Source organism: Vanacampus margaritifer, chromosome 4 (genome assembly GCF_051991255.1).
Source record: "Vanacampus margaritifer isolate UIUO_Vmar chromosome 4, RoL_Vmar_1.0, whole genome shotgun sequence".
NCBI classification, from domain to species: domain Eukaryota; kingdom Metazoa; phylum Chordata; class Actinopteri; order Syngnathiformes; family Syngnathidae; genus Vanacampus; species Vanacampus margaritifer.
Window position 1 is genome coordinate 23,865,108 of NC_135435.1, and position 19,142 is coordinate 23,884,249.

The window sequence follows — 19,142 nt, forward strand, 5'->3', positions numbered from 1 at the left end:
GTGGAATTGTGGATACAAATCAGATTTATATCGGATATCTATCAACTTAAGTGAAGGGTTAATGCACAGATTTTATATATTCACTGTAAGCACAGCATAGATGGGGGTGGCAAGGCTCAGTGGTAGAGTGGTGGTCTCGCAACCCAGAGGTTGTGGGTTTGATTGCCATGCCGTTGTGACCATGTCAAAGTGTCCTTGAGCAAGATACTGAACCCCCAGTTGCTCCTGATGCTGCGTCATCAGTCGGTGAATAAGTCGTCTAATGTAAAGTGCTTTGAAAAGTGGTGGAAAAGCGCTATATAAATGAAGTACCATTTACCATATGATCTAAAAATGCTACATCAGAGGTGTGCCAATTATTATATAAGCAGTCCACTAAATGGTTTGGGTCCTGAATGCATTAGAGAAATGCTTATTGAATATAAACCCAGTGCAGTCAGGTCATTTAGTGGATCCCAGAATTTGAAGCAAACATGGTGAAGCGGCATTTAGCTGTTCTGTTGCACACAAATGGACTGAGCTGTTAACAGAAGTGAAATCAGCCCCGCATGTAGGTGCTTTTTAATAATTTAATCCCCCATATACTTTTGGATTAAGGTTTCAATTGAAACATTTTTAAATCAGTTGCATGGTATGTTTTTTTTTTAAGTAATTTGAGAAATTTTAGAGCCCTGCCTTTATGTATTTATTTTTACTTAGCTTTTAAATATTTTCAAATGTTTTTAAAGTCTTCTGTTTAAATGTTGTCAATATACGTTCTTTTAGTAATTTTGGTAAGATACTTTTTGGGTCTTTGATTGTGTGAAGCACATTCCACACCCACCCATGAAATGGGAAAACTATCTTTTAAAAAATATTTTAAACCTAGACATATTTCAAAGCTAAAACAATAATTTAAAAAAAATCTGTGATTTGGCGGGACCTTTAGAAGTGAACCTATAGTGAGGATCCTTTTGTATCTATGTATATGTTATTCCGTGTTGTCTCTTTGACTTTGACATTTGTGGAGTTATTTACATGCAATTTAGGCATCCGCACTTGCAGGTTGTTTCATGTGTTCTGTGCATGTAAACACAGCCAGACAGGATACGTGTCATTTGAAATGTACATAGAAATAGACAGTCAATATAGGTATTAAATTGGAATTGTGCACTTGGCCCTGCAGTGTAAATCCAGCTTCATTTGCCGTAACATTTCCTCTTCTTCTTCAGTCACAGTGAAGGCGAGGATCCTATTTCCTGCTGGAGTCCGTGTCAGAATAATCATGTAACCATTTACATTTGCCAGAAAGGAGTATGGAGATGAGATGGAGAGTCAGCAGGAGGCATGACACATACACACACACACACAAATTACACAATGACAAATCTAACCAAACACAATCGCCAACGGGCCTGTCCACGGTGTCGTAGGACGGTCTGAAGTCACGTCACACGTTTCGATTAGGAGGCCGCCGCCGCCGCCGCCGCCACCGCCGCCGCCGCCGCCGCCGTCGATGTTGTTGTGCTTGCAAATGAAAGGCTGAGGCGAAACGAATGAACAAAACAAACGCGCTAATGATTGTTTAGACAGCGGAAACATGAGGCAATTTTGGCTGATTATCACGACAATGTCTGCCAATGACGCTATTGTTAGCATACTGGCCCGAGCTCGGGGGTGGGGGGGGGGGGAGAAAAAAAAACTGAGTGATTGAGAACAAAGCAGGGACAGCTGAACCCTTCATCTTTTATTCATTACATAAATGACATTTTAACAAGAGAAAATTCCTCATTATTGCTTCATTGTACTGTATTAGATCTCTGTCGCGCAGATTGATAGAGTGATGGCGCTTTTATGAATATCAATATGTTTAGACAGAAGGGCTGCTGAAGATCTCAGCCAAGGTCAAAGATATATGTTATGACAACAGCCACAGTGATAACACGGCAATCAGGTCAATAGACGGCGATAGGAGTGGAAAAATAGTCTTTGTACTACGAGTTGTGATGTATATCTTTTTAATTACTCAGAAAAAAATACAGTTGAACACAATATACACCAAACAATATAAATTATTGCAACTATGAGTCATAAACACCCTATTTTTCCCCACGTAGAATCCCAAATAGAACTGTTATCTCTTTGAAACAGAAAGTGGTTTGCTAGCTAAACAACGAAACAAACAAATATACAAACAAATAAATACAGTAATTATTTTGTTCTGTTTGTGATCTAAAGTTAAAGTGTTTTTAATTAGGGTACATTAAAATAACGTTAGTAATTTTTAAATAGTTAAGAATATTATTTTACCACATAACTCTTGATTTCATTGTAAAAAAAACAACAACCACGCAGTTGTTCACAACAGGAAGTGACGCCATCAAACCGGAAACAGCATCGGTGGAAACAGGAAGTTAAGGAGGATGATCGTTTTCGTCAGTGAGAGGAAAGTGAGAGAGAAACATTCAAATCCAGCACGATCCACATACATCTAGTGTCTTTAGTAGCATCGTTGGTCAGTATAACTTAGTATTGTTGTTCATCCACGTTTCTGTTGCATTATTATTTGAAAATATGTTTATTTGGCGATGTTTATTTAAGCGTTTAACTTTATGCTAGCACTCGGTAATTGTACATTTAAGTGTTTTTATTTTAACATCTACTTTGTAAATGAAAAGTGATATCGCCTTATACTGTTGTTACAGTTTCACCTTTTTCCCGTCATTAAACCTGTGGACCAGGGCAACATCTTCAGAGTCGTGATGTTGAAGATGAGGTTAGCTGACTGACCGAACAAGGCTGAGACGGTACATATTTATTCTGGCTAGTTAGAAGGGGTATTAGTAATGATAATAATAATCAATTGAAATGCATTTTAATTTTTTTTTATTTGAAGTAGCACATGCTTAGGCTTTCATTTTTCTGCTGCGGGTTTGTGTCCTGATCATAAAACACATTTCAGCATTTCTATTCATCGCAGTATATTCTCTAACGCACCGCTGCATTTGGATTTACATTTTTTTTTCTTACTGAGAAATCTACGTGTCAGTCACCCGCCAGGCGAATGCCGCCTGACAAGTGAGAATACTTTATTCAAATTGGTCTTGGGCGGCCGAGAGCAGACGACGGTAAACGTCTGAATGCCAAATGAGGTATTTATGAAAAACTGAGCCACGTTGTCCTCCATCCTAAAGAAGCATTAAGCTCGCACGAGACGGGGAAAGTGGAAATGTTGACCTTTTACGCCCGGGAGTATGGACACACAAACACACACACACACCATCTCAGCTCTCGGGATGTTATCTCAAATAATTACCGTCGGCCTCCCTTGTCCCCAGTGGTGGTTGCTTGTGAGCGGCTACCAAACAACAGCGGGTCACCGCGGACAGGCTCCATGCAGGAGGAAGTGAGTGTTAGCAGAGTGGAAGATCTAAAACCGCCCTCCTATGGCCCTGGCAACGGCTCTTAATTAACCACCCAGGTATTCTTGAGCCGCACGGCCCGCTGCCCGGCCGGCCATATGGCTGGAGCAGCGCCACGGTCCTAATTGCCAGGGGAAGCGCTGCATCAAAAAGAGCTCAGCCAACATAAAGCTTGTGTAAATTATTTTTAATGGTTCCCTTCTGGCAGGGGCGCATGTTTGTCATCTCAAAAAGAGCGGCCAGGGCGATTTATTTGCCCTTGACCCTTCTTCTTTTTTTTTTATTTTGCTCCCTGCATGACAGCGTGACCTGTCTACCTGATTCTTGCCTGTCTCACACACACGGACACCTTACACACACAGATGGGCCGAAGAGCCATTAGCTCTGTCAGCCAGCAACACCCCCTCCAATGAATTGAATGAGTGGTTATAATGGAAAAAGTGCCAAAGGCTAATTCTAAATAACTCATTGTACTATTGGTCACATCACTGCTGTAAATCTAACACGTTAAATTCTAACTAAATATGCCCTCGGTGGTAAATGTAACCTCAAAGAAGAACAGGTGGTACGATTAAGACTGTGTTCGCACTTACAGAATAATTTAAATGCACGGCTAGCGTTCACACTGCCAAGTTAAAAAAAAAAAACATACAGGAAGTCCTCGGTTTATGACGAAGGTCAATTCTTACAGTGGCAAAAAAAACTCTGTTTGGGTGAAAATGTAGAAGAAATAATTTCCCTGCCTGCTCCTTCGTTTCCCCTTCACCCACCTTTGCTCCCTCCCTGGCCTTCGCTTTCATTTCCCCCTCAGTTTGCTTTGCTAATCGTCCCAGGAGGGGTCCGGCAGGGATAAAGTAAGCAGCTCATTGCAGTTTTCCGCTTGTGTTATTTTTGACCGTCCTCCTTGTACAAGGATGTTGCGAAGAAGATGAAGGTGCCGGTGAACTAAACCGCCGCCACCCCGCCCCTCCTCAAAATATGTCAGGAACACGGGACATTTCCATGCCCCCTCCCACCACCTCCTGCGGGTCTCAAACCAGGCCATCGGTGAGCTGTTTTTATAAGGAAGCGAGCCAGCAATCTGGTCAGAGCGACCTCACATCTGCCTCGCTAATGAGAAGGCTGGCGTCCTCCCAATTCGCCTCCCTGTAAACTGTCCTGTATACCCACACGGGTCACGTACACCGCGGGGTCAGCCTGCAAAACACAAGGGAGGCGCAAGGCAGCACAAATACAAACATGCATACACCGTGTAAGTGATATTTACACAAACATCTTGATATGTTGTCATTTGACCTTAAAACAACTGCTTTGAAATTGTTTGGATGATACATGGGCTTGTCATTAGGAGAATATCACTCAATGAGCTTTGATTTGGTCTCCTATACACAAGATTTCAAATGTAATTGAACCTGTAGTCTAGTCGCTCACGTTTCACAAAAATGTGCCATTTAAACTGTTTACAATTACAGCCACACACGGCGTCAATAATATTTGGAGGTTGCACACTTATAAATGTAGCAATTGCACCTTTACTTATTACTTAGTTTTTGCTTTTGCTGCCTACTCTTTTGCTCAACATGCTCTATTGTGTTTAGATCAGGTGACAGACTGAGCTATTGAAGGATAAATACATTTTTAGTGTCTCTATGATTAAACAATGCATGGTTAACATTGGTGTATAGCTGTCAAAAGTAATAGATTTAATCATCAAATTAATTGACAACTATTTTAGGAATCGAGTAATCGTTTAGAGCCATTTTTAAAATTTTTAATTTTTCAAATCCTCTGATTTCTGCATATCAACAGTAATGATTCACTGATTTCTAGGGGTGTGAATTGCGTAGTATCTGGCGATTCGATCCGTATCACGATTCAAAGGTCACAATTCAATCCCGACACAAATCTATAAATTATTGCGATTTCTTCTTCTTCTTTTTTTTTTACTAAAATGTAGAAAATACTCATCAGTAAACTTGTACATGTACTGTACACTAAGATTTGTATAAAAATGTATTTATCTGAAACTTTAGGCTTATAATTGTATTTAACAAACAGGTTGCACTCTGTTTTATATTTGATAGCCCTGAAATAAAACATTAACATTTTTCCATGCTTAGTGTGAACCCTAACCTTAAGTAAGACATTTGTTGAATATTTCCATTAAAAAAATTGATGTTTAAAAATCGATTCGGCCGCATATAGAATCAATTCGAGAATTGTGCACTGTAAGATCGCGATATATTGTCGAATCGATTTTTTTTTAACACCCCTACTGATTTCTGTAGTCCTGCTTGGAAGAATACTGATTATCTTTTGTATTTTATCAAAATAAGACTTTTGCAAACATATGTTATTACTTTGGAAAACAATGGCCATATTACAAAATCAATGCACCCTTTTTTTCATCACTGTACGAATATAAAGTACAAAATAAACACCAATCAGTGGTTAATAAAAAGTAATCAGGGGGAAATGCTTTCGTAATACACTTTAATGCAAAAGTAAAATGAACCCGATTAGTCGATTAAATAATTGATAGATTAATTGATTCTCAAAATATTTGATAGTGACAGCACTACATTGGTGTAATCGCGTCAAAATAACCCCCTCTGCGTGTTGTCATGAGGCCGAAGTTCCGCCTAATCAGTATTTCCCCACCGTATTATGGAAGAAGAGAATATAAGGTATACATGTATAGAACTTAATATTGGGGTTAAATTTCCATTGATTTCAGTGGGAAACATTGTCACAATTTATTAATGCTTCAGGTTAGAAATGGGATCAGGGAACAAATTAAGTTCCAAAATTCAGGTCTCACTGTCTATGTACCTGTTACGTACCAGATATCTGTTATGATGCCAAAATCAGACAAATACTGCCACCCCAACAACTTTCTTAACAGTCTTTAACTGCATTAATATACTGGTACAGTAGACCCTCTGAACCCCAGTCAAATGTTACTTAAAACTTTATAATGGTGACATTCCAAGTCCATTATTTGTTTTTCTGTTATTTATGGGACTCATCTGATGTTAACTAGCATCCAGTATTGCACCTGTAAAGCCTTATGTCACCTCGACATACTTCTAACTGTAGTTTGTTGAAAAATAAAACCGCTTTTGTAATAAAGTCATAAATTGGTCTTTCCAATGAGTTTATTCAGAGAATGAAAACACATCCCTATACACACATCCACATAAGTGTCTTCCCCACATACGGACCATAAACCTCAGAAAAACTCAAAACCCCAGCTGCTCCTTAGTCCAAACTCCGGCTTAATGACTTGGTTGATGCTTGGTACCGCACACAGTGCACTTGAGTGGAAATGAAAGCATAATTGCCGCCATAGATCCAACACACAGTGAAAATAATACGAGCACTTCATGCATTTAACCGCACCATCAGCCCCCTCTTTCTCTGTCTCTTGACGACATCAGAGTCATTACTGCACTATATTTAATGGTGTTTTCCTAAAAAACTTCACATAGGCGAGTCGCGCTATCGGGCGTATGTGTCGCCAAACAGACCCCCGTGTATTGACTTGATCTGCTGCCAGTTTAATGTACCTACCCTGTGAAGCAGCTCCAAATCTCCTGATTGGCGGTTTTTGCATCTTAGGCCAAATGAGACGGAGACACAGGCGGCTCGTTCCCAGTTTTAATGAGTCTCACGCAGCGAGACAGGGAATGAGATATTGGCCAACGCGGGCTAATCTGAAATGCCCTAAAACAGCAGGGCCATGAATTAAGCAAAAGACATGCATGCCTGAAACAGCAAACACTTTGTACAGCAGCCTTTTGTGCTGTCACTTTGACTTCCATTTACAGTGCTTCAAGTTTGTCTGGACAAGTCTTTTTTGCAAACACTCCACTAAATCTGTTATGTTGTGACCTTTAATTAATCTCCCATTTGTCTAGGGTAGCAAATGTAAGATTACACAAAAAGCCTTGTTTTTTTTCTAATTCTACGCATGTAGATGAGCATTTTGCAATGAATTGTTTAACACTGTGTCGTGTCTAACCATCTACTTTTCTTAAAGTCTTGGCCACTGGCTTTGCGGTGAATTTAAATGATTTTGCAACATTTTAGCTAATCAAAATGCATGGAAGCTTGTGTGGTACAAGTATACGGGAGTGGCATACATACCGTGCCAGTTACATTTGTATGAATGGGAGCGTGACTATCAACATATCCCTATAGTTTTGTTTTCCTTGACTGACACTGCATCTTTTTATGTATTTAAAAAAACTAATACAGTACATTACTTCGTATGAGCAGTTTCAGAACACGATACAGGCTCGAACCATTCACAAGAAGTCCTTAAGCTAAATTGCGGAGGTGGGCACTTGCGTTTTTACCTCAGCCCGTCATTGATGGATGCCCACCTTTTGGTGACTAGAAACACGGACTAAGCACCGACGGAAGCAGGTTTATGCCCGTCGATCTGGGTCAGCACTGACGGTCCTCCTCAGTCCGTATATTTTTTTCGAGGCACGCACATAAAATGCGGAAGCACTCGCCGAAAGATTGGCAGCCAACATAACGATCGTGTTACCCACCTCTACTAAATTGCCCAATGTGTGGGGCTGTGTGGCCAACTGTCCTTTTTGGTGATGATCAGGTAATAATAATAATAATGCATCAGATTTATATAGCGCTTTTCTAGACACTCAAAGAAGCTTTACAATGGAATGGATACATTGTTCATGGTCTCACACATTTACACTGTGGTGGCGGTAAGACACTTAAGTAGCCACAGGTGCCCTGAGGCATGCTGACGGAAGCGTGGCTGCCGGTATGCGCCTACGGGCCCTCCGACCACCACCAAACATTCACACCTTCCATACACCAGTATTGGTAGCACTGGAGACAATGTGTGTGAAGCGCCTTGTCCAAGGACACAACAACACATGACGTGGAGAGAGCGGGGATCGAACAGCCGACCTTCTGGCCTCCCCGTCCTAGTGAGATTCGGAAACATTGCGCTGTGTGCTAAAATCATTTAACCATTTATCTTTCACCTCATGTAACTTTATGCTACACTGCTATCGGGGTCTCTCATAGACCCAGACTCCATCTAGTAGACTCAGAAATGGCCGTTGTGGAGTACAGTCAGTCCTACAGTGTCCATAGCTGAGGCACAGCAAAATGCTATACTGACAGGGATCAGCTTGACCAGTGAGCAACCAGCACCGGTTTACACCAATATGACATGATCAAAACACCCTTGGATCCCAGACACACCAGGTCCTTGAAATAATACCTCATACTGCTTGTTACCCGGCATTACCTGTGCATGTGGGAGTGGTATAAATTAGTTTAATTCTTAATTGAATCGTTCCTATAACTCATTCAAGGGCTGAGATGACTATATGCTCTATCATTCATCACTGTACTGACGAACTATAGAAAAGGAGGCACACTTGAACTATAATTGGTCGACTGGAGGCAGATTAGTCCGTTCCAATGTTGGTTCACAAGCCCTTTCGAAGAGCAACTCTCTCCTATAGGCAGAGGCTTTGTTCCGTTGATCATCTGCTTGTCATGCCGATTTAGTTGAGCTAAATGAAGCTTGCAGGTGCTCAGGGGGCCCTATTCTTGGACCAGACAATGGGGGGAACCATTGCTACCTCAGGTTTATGTCATCGAGAATTAGATTAGCACATTTTGGATTTCACATTTGTGTGGTGGTGGATCACAGCAGTAAATCAAGAAGATAGACAGTAGAGGAGAATATATGTTAGTTTTCACAAGTGACAGACCAAAAAATGTTGAAAAGAGATTGGCTGATCTTGAGTTTTGGAAATGCCTTTCTACATATTCCACAAATGTGTCGTGACATATTTCGAAGTAAGGCGTGCAATTAGTACAAAAAAGATGTCCCAATTGCTTTGATTTGCCACTCCAATTGTTTGTCCACAAAGCTAATGCAGTGATTCATAAATGTGTTCAACCGAGAAGATGACAAGCAAACAGCAGCAGCACATTAAAGCCTTCCGAAATACATCTCGGAGTCTAAAAACTTAATTTCAAAACAACAACAACAAAAGTGATATGATATGTTTTGAAGGGATGGCTTTTCAACTCGAAAAACGGCGCCGTATTTGACGCCAAGTTGGTGCCAAAGCAAGCCGTGATCACACAGACAACAAGAGAGCGGCCGTGTAAACATTGCAGCACAAAAGAAATGTTGAAAAGTGACGACGGGTTTGCGATGACGGCTGATGGACGCTTTGAAACGCAGCCGCCAAGCATTGTCTCGTGCCGGTGACTCACAGCTGCTCTGATATGTCTTTTGCTAACAGGCTCATTTGGTGTTATCCCGTCTGTCTCGTAGTGTGATGAAAACTCTTCTTCTCGGGCACTCAAAGCAGGCAAAATGATCTTATTTTAAAAGTTGCACGTTTTAATATCCAGACGCTTTCTCCTTGGATATATGCGCAGCCGTGTGATCAATGGCTCGGTTAAATTATGGTGCCACACGGCAGCGCGGCGGGGGGAAATTCATTACCGCTCAGGGTCGTTTCCTCCCCAAACAAAAACATTTCATTGCGACGGAAAAGCCAAATTAATATTGGCTTTGCACGAAGCCGATTTTATTTGCTAAAGAACTGCCACTTTCTCCCCCCACTTCATCCGCCGCATGAAGGATTGAACGTGAGAGTTGAGTAAAATGACTTCCACGCCTGCACACACACATCTAATTTCACTTTGTTTCTTTGCCTTTGTCACAGCCACAAACACACAAAAGCGACACGGGCACGGCGCATACGCATCGCAACAGCATTTCATCCTTCCTTTCACCAAAAGGCCTTTGTTTCTCCATGATGCCTTGCCATCAAAGGCGCCTCTAGTCTCACTGTTGACTCTGGATGAGGCTTTTTGACGTCACCACATTTAACTGTGTCAAAGTCTGCATATCAAGGGTGTGCGTAGCTCGTTTGATGAGCAAACGGTGTGAGGACTGTAACGAATAAATGTCCGATGTGTCGGCTGTAAGGATGGCATCTAATTCTTATGTTGGGACAATAAGTAGCTGTTTATGTGATATCATATGTAGCTGCAAATGGATAATGTCATTTAGATTTTTGTCTAGTCTGACAATGTGGACGTATTTGTGTAAAATTTTAAATGTCTGAAAATGACAATAGAATTTTGGTGTTAACATTTTTGAATGTTTAACATTTTTATGTCTAACATGTTTTAAAATGGTTATCGGAGAAAAAGTGTTAGAAATAAAAATGTAGACGGGTATGAGTGTCTCAAGTTCTGAGTACGGTGCGAGTAGGGGACGATCATAATTTTCTGATCACGGATGCCTGATCTTTAAAAAAAATCTGACCTGCCTATCCCGTTTTGCCAATCCCTATTTTTTCATAACAAGCAGCATGCATCTTCAATCTTCCAATCTTGTAAAACATTGAACAATATCGGCAAAACAATGAAAACGGGTTGGTTTAACTGCACATGAAGTAGTTCTCTCAAGTAAGAACGAGAAGCCCATTAGTCATCTCAAAGTAGAAGAGGACAGCGGCTGACTTTTTCAGACCTCTGCGGAGGGAGATGAGATCGGTGGACAAGAACGGTTTTAGTATAAGTGATCGGCCGTTTACTGACCCCCCCCCCCCCCAATTAAGGAAATTGGGGTGGATTTCAAGTCCCGCCAATCGACCGTTGTAGCCCTAGTCCTGACTTTTTCATCCTGTGTTATTTAGCTAAGGACACATATGCTACAACAACACTTCACACAGAAATCCAACCATCACAAAACAATGCAGAGATGCGTTAAAAGGCGCCCCTTTTGTGGCCATTTTACGATTGAGAAGAGTAGAAAATTGCCATTAATTTCACGAAATTTTAAGAAAAAAGGCTAGACAGTATTGTATTGGGATATATCGGGCATTCTTTATAATCTTATAGCCTATTGTTTTTTGGGGGGGAAATTTTTCAAAAGCCTACTAGTATCGGTACTTGGTTGTGAATACTCATACTGGTATTGGTCTGAAAACTGGTATCAAACATGCCGAAAGTCTTCTAATTCAAAAGTTAAAAATGTCACATACACAATAAACAACATTGTGAAATTCATTTAAATATTATGATGGAATATTGCACTCACATAGTGGTTTTATTTAATGACTGAGATGTCTTAAATTGTAATTTATCATTTGCAAGTATTAGTTTTATAGATATTGCCATGGTTTTCAACAGTGTATCAATAGTTGCAAAACAAAACAAATACTAGTTAATTGTGGTTGTTGGAGCTTAAATAAAACATACAATGCAAACAATATTTTATTGCACTGTTATCAAGGAAAGTTTTGCTTTTAAGTGTTTTCTTTTTCACCGATCACCAATAAACATCGCACAAACTACAGCCCTCATCCTCCTTCAAGTCTGTTTGTGCCGGTGCCGCTTGCTTCATTAATCCGTTTCACCGTCTGACTCGGCTTCTCATATAACTGATTTATTCAGCTCTCTCGTCATCAAGTATTTGTTTATGGTGAAAACATAAAAACAATCAGGATTCTGATGTGCAAAGGATAGCGTTGCACACGGCTATTTATTTGCCTATAAAGGCCCTATGCAAAGTTGCCCCAGACGGATGCTGGGAAGGTCAGGGGCACGAGCAAGGAGAAGAGAGATGGAAGCTTATGTCAACGATAACTTTGAATAGCTGATGAAGTCTCATTAAAAGTTTTATAAACACGGTTGAGGCTTATTGACTGGGATTGAAATATGCGCCTCATTTCCCACTGCTGACTGGCCGAACATAGAATAAGCATGTCCCACAGCATGCTATGAAACCCTCTCAGTCGGGATGAAGTCAGATTTTTTTTCCCTTAAGCTATTCATTCAGCTGAAAGAGTCATCTTCATAAAGGGAATTATAAATTACTATCGACTAGCCATCTAGTTAGATTGGCCTAGTAAAACTCAGGCAAAGGGCCGCATGTAGATGTGACAATAGTGTTTATGTTGTGAAACAGATCAACGGTATACAATGTACTTGTAAAAAACTGAAAACAGACTTTCTTACTTAACTAGCACTTTTGTTTTGCTTTTCTTTCAACACATTTAACTAATTTTCTCCCCAAAATGTATAAATATGTTGTATTTTAAATGTTTTAAGTGTCCCTTTGTATGTTTTTTTATTTTGTCTTATGCTAGAGCATACAGAAGGCTTTGATGCAGCCTCTCAACTGCAAAAAAAAAGGTTAAAGCAATGGAAGTTATTACAAAAACAGCCAGCAGGTGGCAGCAGAGTAGAAGAGATCAACCAGGGCCATGTTGAAAACAAGCTGATTTACCCACAGTTAGAAGCAGATTTGTGAATAATGATGAAACTTAGCTATATGCTAATGCTAATTGCTGCAAAGCGGAACCAGGTTCCATTTCTTTATAGCAATAGAACACAACTTCTGTGACTATCCATTGGACTGGAATACTGCTAAGTGCAAACCGTCTTTCTTCTTCTACTTCCACTTTGTTTGCTTTAATGCCATCTTCCACACTTAAATCAATATATTTAACTGCCTTGACTCACATATCATAGCTGTTCTGTGAACAAATAAAAACACATATTTGGGATGACTGCATTCAGTTTCATCCCATAAATGTAAAAATGTAAACAAACAAAAACAAACGTACAAACAGACAGTGTTTTTCACAGGACAGCGACAATATGAAGGGTTTAATATGATCTTTGTCCATCCTTAGCTTCAACATTTTCATCTCTTCAGGAGTGGCTTGTCACAAGGTGGAGGAGAGTCCAGAAGTTTATTCATGAGATGAAACATTGATGTTGGATGAGAAGGCCTGGCTCTCAGTCTCCACTCTAATTCATCCCAAAGGTGTTGAGGTCAGTATTATGTCCAGTTCATCCACACCAAACTCTCATGCATGTGTTTATGGAATTAATTTTTTATTTTTTTTGCATGGGTAGTGTTGAGACGGGAAGGGGCCCATCTCCAAACTTTTGCCACAAAATTGGGAGCATAGATTTGGAAGTACAGGAGTCAGCATAGCTGGAAAATGCTTTTTTTTTTATGTTCTGTCAATTCACACCAATAATTTCTGTAACCAGTAATTCATGGCTGTAGATTTTTCTGATCTTTTCAGGTAGAAATCAGTACCTACAATATATCCTGATTTTATAATTCTCAACGGCAACCTATTGTAAAACTTTTGTCGAGTTGCAGTTATCAAGAACGGTCTGGACTGGTATTACTGTGTTCAGTGAGTAATGCAAAATGCAGATTTGTTTCTGATATATACAGTCTTGGCCTTGGCTCAGTCTCGACCTCCAAAAGCCTCAGTCTTGTCTCGGTCTTGATACTCTCAAGTCTCGATAATATCTTGGTCTCATTTGGTGTGATCTTGACTACAATACCAGACTTTTGTTACAATTGTGCGTCAAACCACCTTTTTTCCCCCTTCTTATTCAACTTGTGTGTCACTGCCTTCCTTAACTCTCCTTACTTGCTTAAGTTGGGCACATTTTGGGTGAAAATCTATTTTTCATTCTGAAAAAATAATTAACACCCATTTTCTGCAATCGGCAGCAGCAAACAATATGCTGTTACTGCTCCGGCATATTATTAACATTTTGGATCAAAAATCTTTATAGTTCAAGAACAATGACACATGGCTTTCTTGGCAAGTCAATTGGCGGTTGTTTCCACGAACAATAAAAACATACCTTACTCCAAATACAGCAGTGATTGTTGAAAACAATAATTAAAGAGTATCCTACTCATAATTGTATAAGGTTGTTGAAAAACAACTTCTTTGTGTGATTAATATCATAAAATAACAAAAACAAGGGTCGATTTTCACCAAAAAGCCATCAATTCAGGTTGTAACATTACATAAAATCAATACTGGTTATTACTGTCGCAGGTGGAGTACAAAATGACAATCCTCATATCTACATTTGTCATCTGAGTGTTGAAGAATTCTATTTGTCTTTACCTTACCAACATAGACATCGTCACGGCTTGACGTGTAGACGGCTCAATCAAAGCACGACGCGATAGCAGCCGTGATCGATGATGAGACGCAACTACGGAGAAATTATTGAGAGGCATGTGGACTTATTTGCTAAGCTGCCACTGCAAAGTTGACGTCTGATGACCTTGCACGCACTGCAGTGTAAAACAATGATCACTTTAGTTTTCATGTGTCCGTTATTATTTCCATTACATTTGATGAATTCAGGTCACACTGTGCTTGGATTCAACCTCAAGTATAAAGCGAGGCTTTCCCCTTGAAGAACCAGTCAGCCAGACATCATATATATTTGCATACATTTAATCCCCCGCTAACACCCAGACACATATGTTATGCACACACACACAGACTGCATGTGTGAGTACACAAACAATTTCCGAGGTACCCCCCCACCCCCTCCACTCCATATGCCCCAGACAAAATATTGCACGTAGCCTTCAAAATGCGATGTTTGGGTCAAGCCAACTTGCACTCCTAAGTAATTTATAAAGCGCTTTTACTCCCGAGGTATTGTACAATCTCATTATCATTAGATTTTTGCATATTTAACAACAGTTTTTAATTAGAAGGTGTTTTATTATTCATGCACATAATTTGAGGCAAGCTCAGGCTGTCGAGGACGGGAAAAAAAGACAAGGTGAGGAAAAGCCAAAAGATGCAGATTTGATCTTTTTTTGTGTGCTTATTTGCTTGTAAGTGAATCCAGACTGTAGTCTCGTAATGGCTCTCTTAATTTAGCTAATAGTTATCATGTCGGCTACCTTTATGCATTTGCTCACTTCCCAGCTGAGGGAGTTGTTCCCCAGTGCTGAAGCTGTATGAAGAAGTGCGCTTTGGCTTGCGTCGTGGTAGCTTTTCCTTTTTCTTTTTTTTTTTGCTGAAGCTCCTTGATGTATTATTAAAATTGGAAATGGACTCTGGGGACAGCATCTAGTTATGTGCTTTCATTTGCCGAATAAACCAAGCGTTGTTTTCATCTTTGCTCATGATTGTTAATGGCGCCGTTGATGAGAGGGGTGTGTGCGTTTGCTCCCGCTCTCTTTATCGGCGCACGCCCGTCATTACGCTGGCCAAATAGCCCAAGCTGCTGATTTTGTTTTAGGTTTTCAATTAGTCATATGTCGAAGCACATCTGTTACTGGCAAAGGCCCAGAGCGTAGACGACCCACTTGGTCTGGCAAGGCTCATAAGCAGCCGGGCCTGTCATGAAGGGGGGGGTGGGGGTGTTGGAGGCGACGAGCACTACGGAGCTCCTCAGGGGTCTGTCCCGGGGTCCCTTCACATTTTACAGCCAAGTCTACAGAGAAAAGGTGCTTCCAAAACAAAAATAAATAAATAAAAGACATCCACTGCCTGTCCAAGCGCCTGTTTTTCTGCTCGGGTAAAGCCCCCCAGCCTGTGGAGACTTGCGCATCTGACGCCGCCTCCAAAGATTTAAAGTTCACATCCCGTCACTGGTTATTGTTAGTATACATCTCCCGTTATATTTTATTTGCTTTTAATAATTTATGTATCACAGTCTGCTTATTCCCTCCCTCCTCGCGAGTACTAAAATTGATGAATATACAATGTGCCACCCTTTGAAGGGCTCTGTTTAAATGTGCACCGTCGCAAGTAAACTGCCTATTTCCGGAGTGAAGTCGACGTGCTGTTTAACTTTGTTCATTTTCTCTCGCGCCGGGATGTGAGCTCACATCTTTTTAGCATATTATACACAATGTGTTCATACGCGGGGCCCTTCCCTTCCGCTACAATAGATGTCATTAACTTCCTCCAATGCACGTTAAATATTGAGCCCTGGCGGAAAGCATTATTATAAAGTAATGTGTTCTTTATGGTATTCTGTTTACAAATAAAATGGCCCATGATTCAACTTGGCCATTTTCGTTTGATAGCAAACCCTCCTCACACTGTTTACAATGTGGTAATTAGGAAAAGTGCTGTGATATGGATAAAACTTTGTAATTGTAGTACAAACTACAGACACTGATGATGTCAGTATTAGAAGTTGAACCAACTAGTGAAATCCGTGATCCGATCCGAACCGTGACTTTTGTGATATGTTGCACCACTAGTGACTCCACAGCCTTAACTGGATTCAACTAATATGTGTACCAAAGAGTGCCATCAATGCCACCTTACAAGGCCCTCAAAGCGCTATACATTTGAATCAGGAGCAACTGGGGATTCAGCATCTTGCTCAAGGATACTTCGACGCGGTCACAATGGCATGGGATCAAACCCACAACCTCTGGGTTGAGAGACAGCCACCATACCACTGAGCCACACCGCCCCATAAAGGCCTGCATAGCTAAAGTTACCGAACTAATTATTTGTGCCAACGAGGGCTTAAGTCACTCCAATTGTATCCTACTTCTGGATTGGCGGCAAGGAGCGAGAGCAGGGCCATAAAGTGAAAGTCAACCTTCGTTGGCAAAATATTGTCTAATGCACAGAGTTTAAAACGCAGCAACATCATAACACTTGTCACTATACAACACTGACGTCTGTATATGACAGTATGGATGGTAGGCTACAAGTGTATGGAAATATTTTACTAAAAATGAGACATGTAGTAAGTCTTATCTTTAAATACAGTAAAACCAGCACAGAAATTTAAAAAGTGAAGCAGATAAATGCTTAATTTTTCTGGAATCTGCCTACAATGTCCCATCTTCCAACATGCTAAGCTACGGAACACAAGGTGTGACTGGCTTTTTTATGCCCAAGATTCACACAAATTACAAAAACTACAATTAGTATAATATTAACTTGTATTTTTCAGCATTTATTTGGACAGTATATGTTTCTATGTCTGTACGTTTACGATGACTGTTTTTGACAGTTATGTTTGTGTGTTGTTGAGTGCTCTAAAATGACAGTAGGGTTAGATTTATGGGTCTTCAAAAGTCAGCAGAAGCACAGTTTGTCTGTGGTCAGCGGTTTTCTGAAGGAGCGAGTGCGTCCGACGCCTCGCTCATATTAAATCGCAGTCTATTTTTGGGGTGGGCGACGCAGGCGTCCCGGCCCAGCCGAGCCGCAGCCAATCCCTTATTGTCGAGAGTTCAGGGAGGGTTCAGTCGGCAGCACCGTCGGGTCTGACTGATCCAAGAGGGACTCCCACTGGGCTTTAATAAAACATTTTGCTCATTGTGGAAAGTAATGACCAACAATGTAAACTTGTGACTCGACAACAGATGTTGGCGTGCTTAGTGGAAACAAGGTGCTGTAAAATTAATTTCATCTGAATTATTTACTGCATGCATTACGTGCTTGAGGAAGTAGGTGGGGGGCGACGGGGCGGGTTTTGGTTGGCAACAACAACAGAAACATATTCAATTAGAGGTGAACTAGTGGGATGAAAGGGTGGGGGTAATGGTGGGGGAGATGGCAAAGAGAACGATCGCATGTGTTTGCTCTTGAAATTCCAAAATAGGAACCAGAGCCACCACTGCTGACATCACCCTTGTGATTCATATTTAATTGGATTTATTATTTCATAGTGTCACTTCAAAGGTTGTGCTCGTGTAAACTTGCCCAGAATGTTTCCCCACAATAAAATTGAGCCAAATGAATAACTGGAGAACTGCAGTTGAAGAGGAATATGGATAGCTGAAGAAATCAATAGTTTTGAGGTCAAACTGGTATTTCCTCAATGAACGGAAATACACTACATGGACCCTGTTTATGTATTGGCTAATTTTTCTGTTAAAATTTGAGAACGTTTTTCTTGGCAAACAGTGTGTTGCCATGGCAACAGCATTTTTTCGAAAATTCGCAATCTTCTGCTTTAACATCATGAAGGCCTGAACACCGTTCTGAGACAATAGGACGTGATTAACCTGCTAGGAGAAAGACATCTAAGATTAAAACATATTTCCTTTTGCCAGTAGGTGGCGCTACTATTACAATGGAAAGTAAGGTTAAACATTTTTTTTATACAAATTTGAAAGAAAGCAGTTTCTGTGTAGTATGTGAACAAGCGATTGACTGTGTCAGGTCTTTTTGTGCCAAGTGGGCTGCACTTGCTGTCGTATCAGTTGGAAGTTAGCAGTGTGACGCCATCACAGATGTACAAACCTGGATTTCCTTCATCGCCCTCGGGGCGCAGCCAAGCAGCACGTAGCCGCTGTTGTACCACCGCGTTGTGGAAAAATAACAGCGGGCGCTATTTATACAGCAATGTTTCCTCCTAGCCATTGCCCCCCCGTGCGTTATTCATCTGCGTGTTTATTTTCTTTTTGGTGCTTGTGCAAAGGTTGTCTTTGTTTGCAATGGTCCTGCGAAACAGTTCAGCTGAGTGTGAAGTGCTGGGATGCAGGAAGTGGGCTTACTCTTTCACCCGAGCCCTGTGATAAATGGAGACACTTAACAATAGTGCATCCTGTGACCCTAAGCTTCAGCTGCTGACATCAACTTGTGCACATCTTTACGCGTCCTCTTCTTTCCCCAAAGGTTGCCTTATCAGCTTCTCTAATGTACATTGCCGAATCCGTTGTACAGTGGAGCCTCTGAGGTTAACAATGGGAATGTGATCCACTTCTGATTTGTTTATATTTGTCTCCCAATGTTGACATACTTTGGGTCAATTTTCACTCGTGGAGGCAGCACTTCCATCACCAAGCCACTTAATTAGAATTATACAATTAGTATTCAGCATGTCAGACTCATGATTCTGAGGTTATATCTTTTAAACAAGGCTATGGGCTTCCTGAGTGGCTTTTCT

At 40.8% G+C, this 19,142-nt stretch overlaps 1 long non-coding RNA gene across 2 annotated transcripts in view; it reads left to right on the plus strand.

The window, feature by feature from the left end:
* The first annotated feature begins 2,381 nt into the window (after nt 1-2,381).
* LOC144051121 (uncharacterized) overlaps nt 2,382-19,142 on the plus strand; it is a 35,859-nt gene continuing 19,098 nt past the window's right edge. For both annotated transcript variants that reach the window (XR_013293997.1, XR_013293998.1), the window contains exons 1-3: nt 2,382-2,494; nt 2,685-2,786; nt 13,147-13,265. This is a non-coding gene — a long non-coding RNA (uncharacterized LOC144051121). The remainder of the gene's footprint in view (nt 2,495-2,684; nt 2,787-13,146; nt 13,266-19,142) is intronic.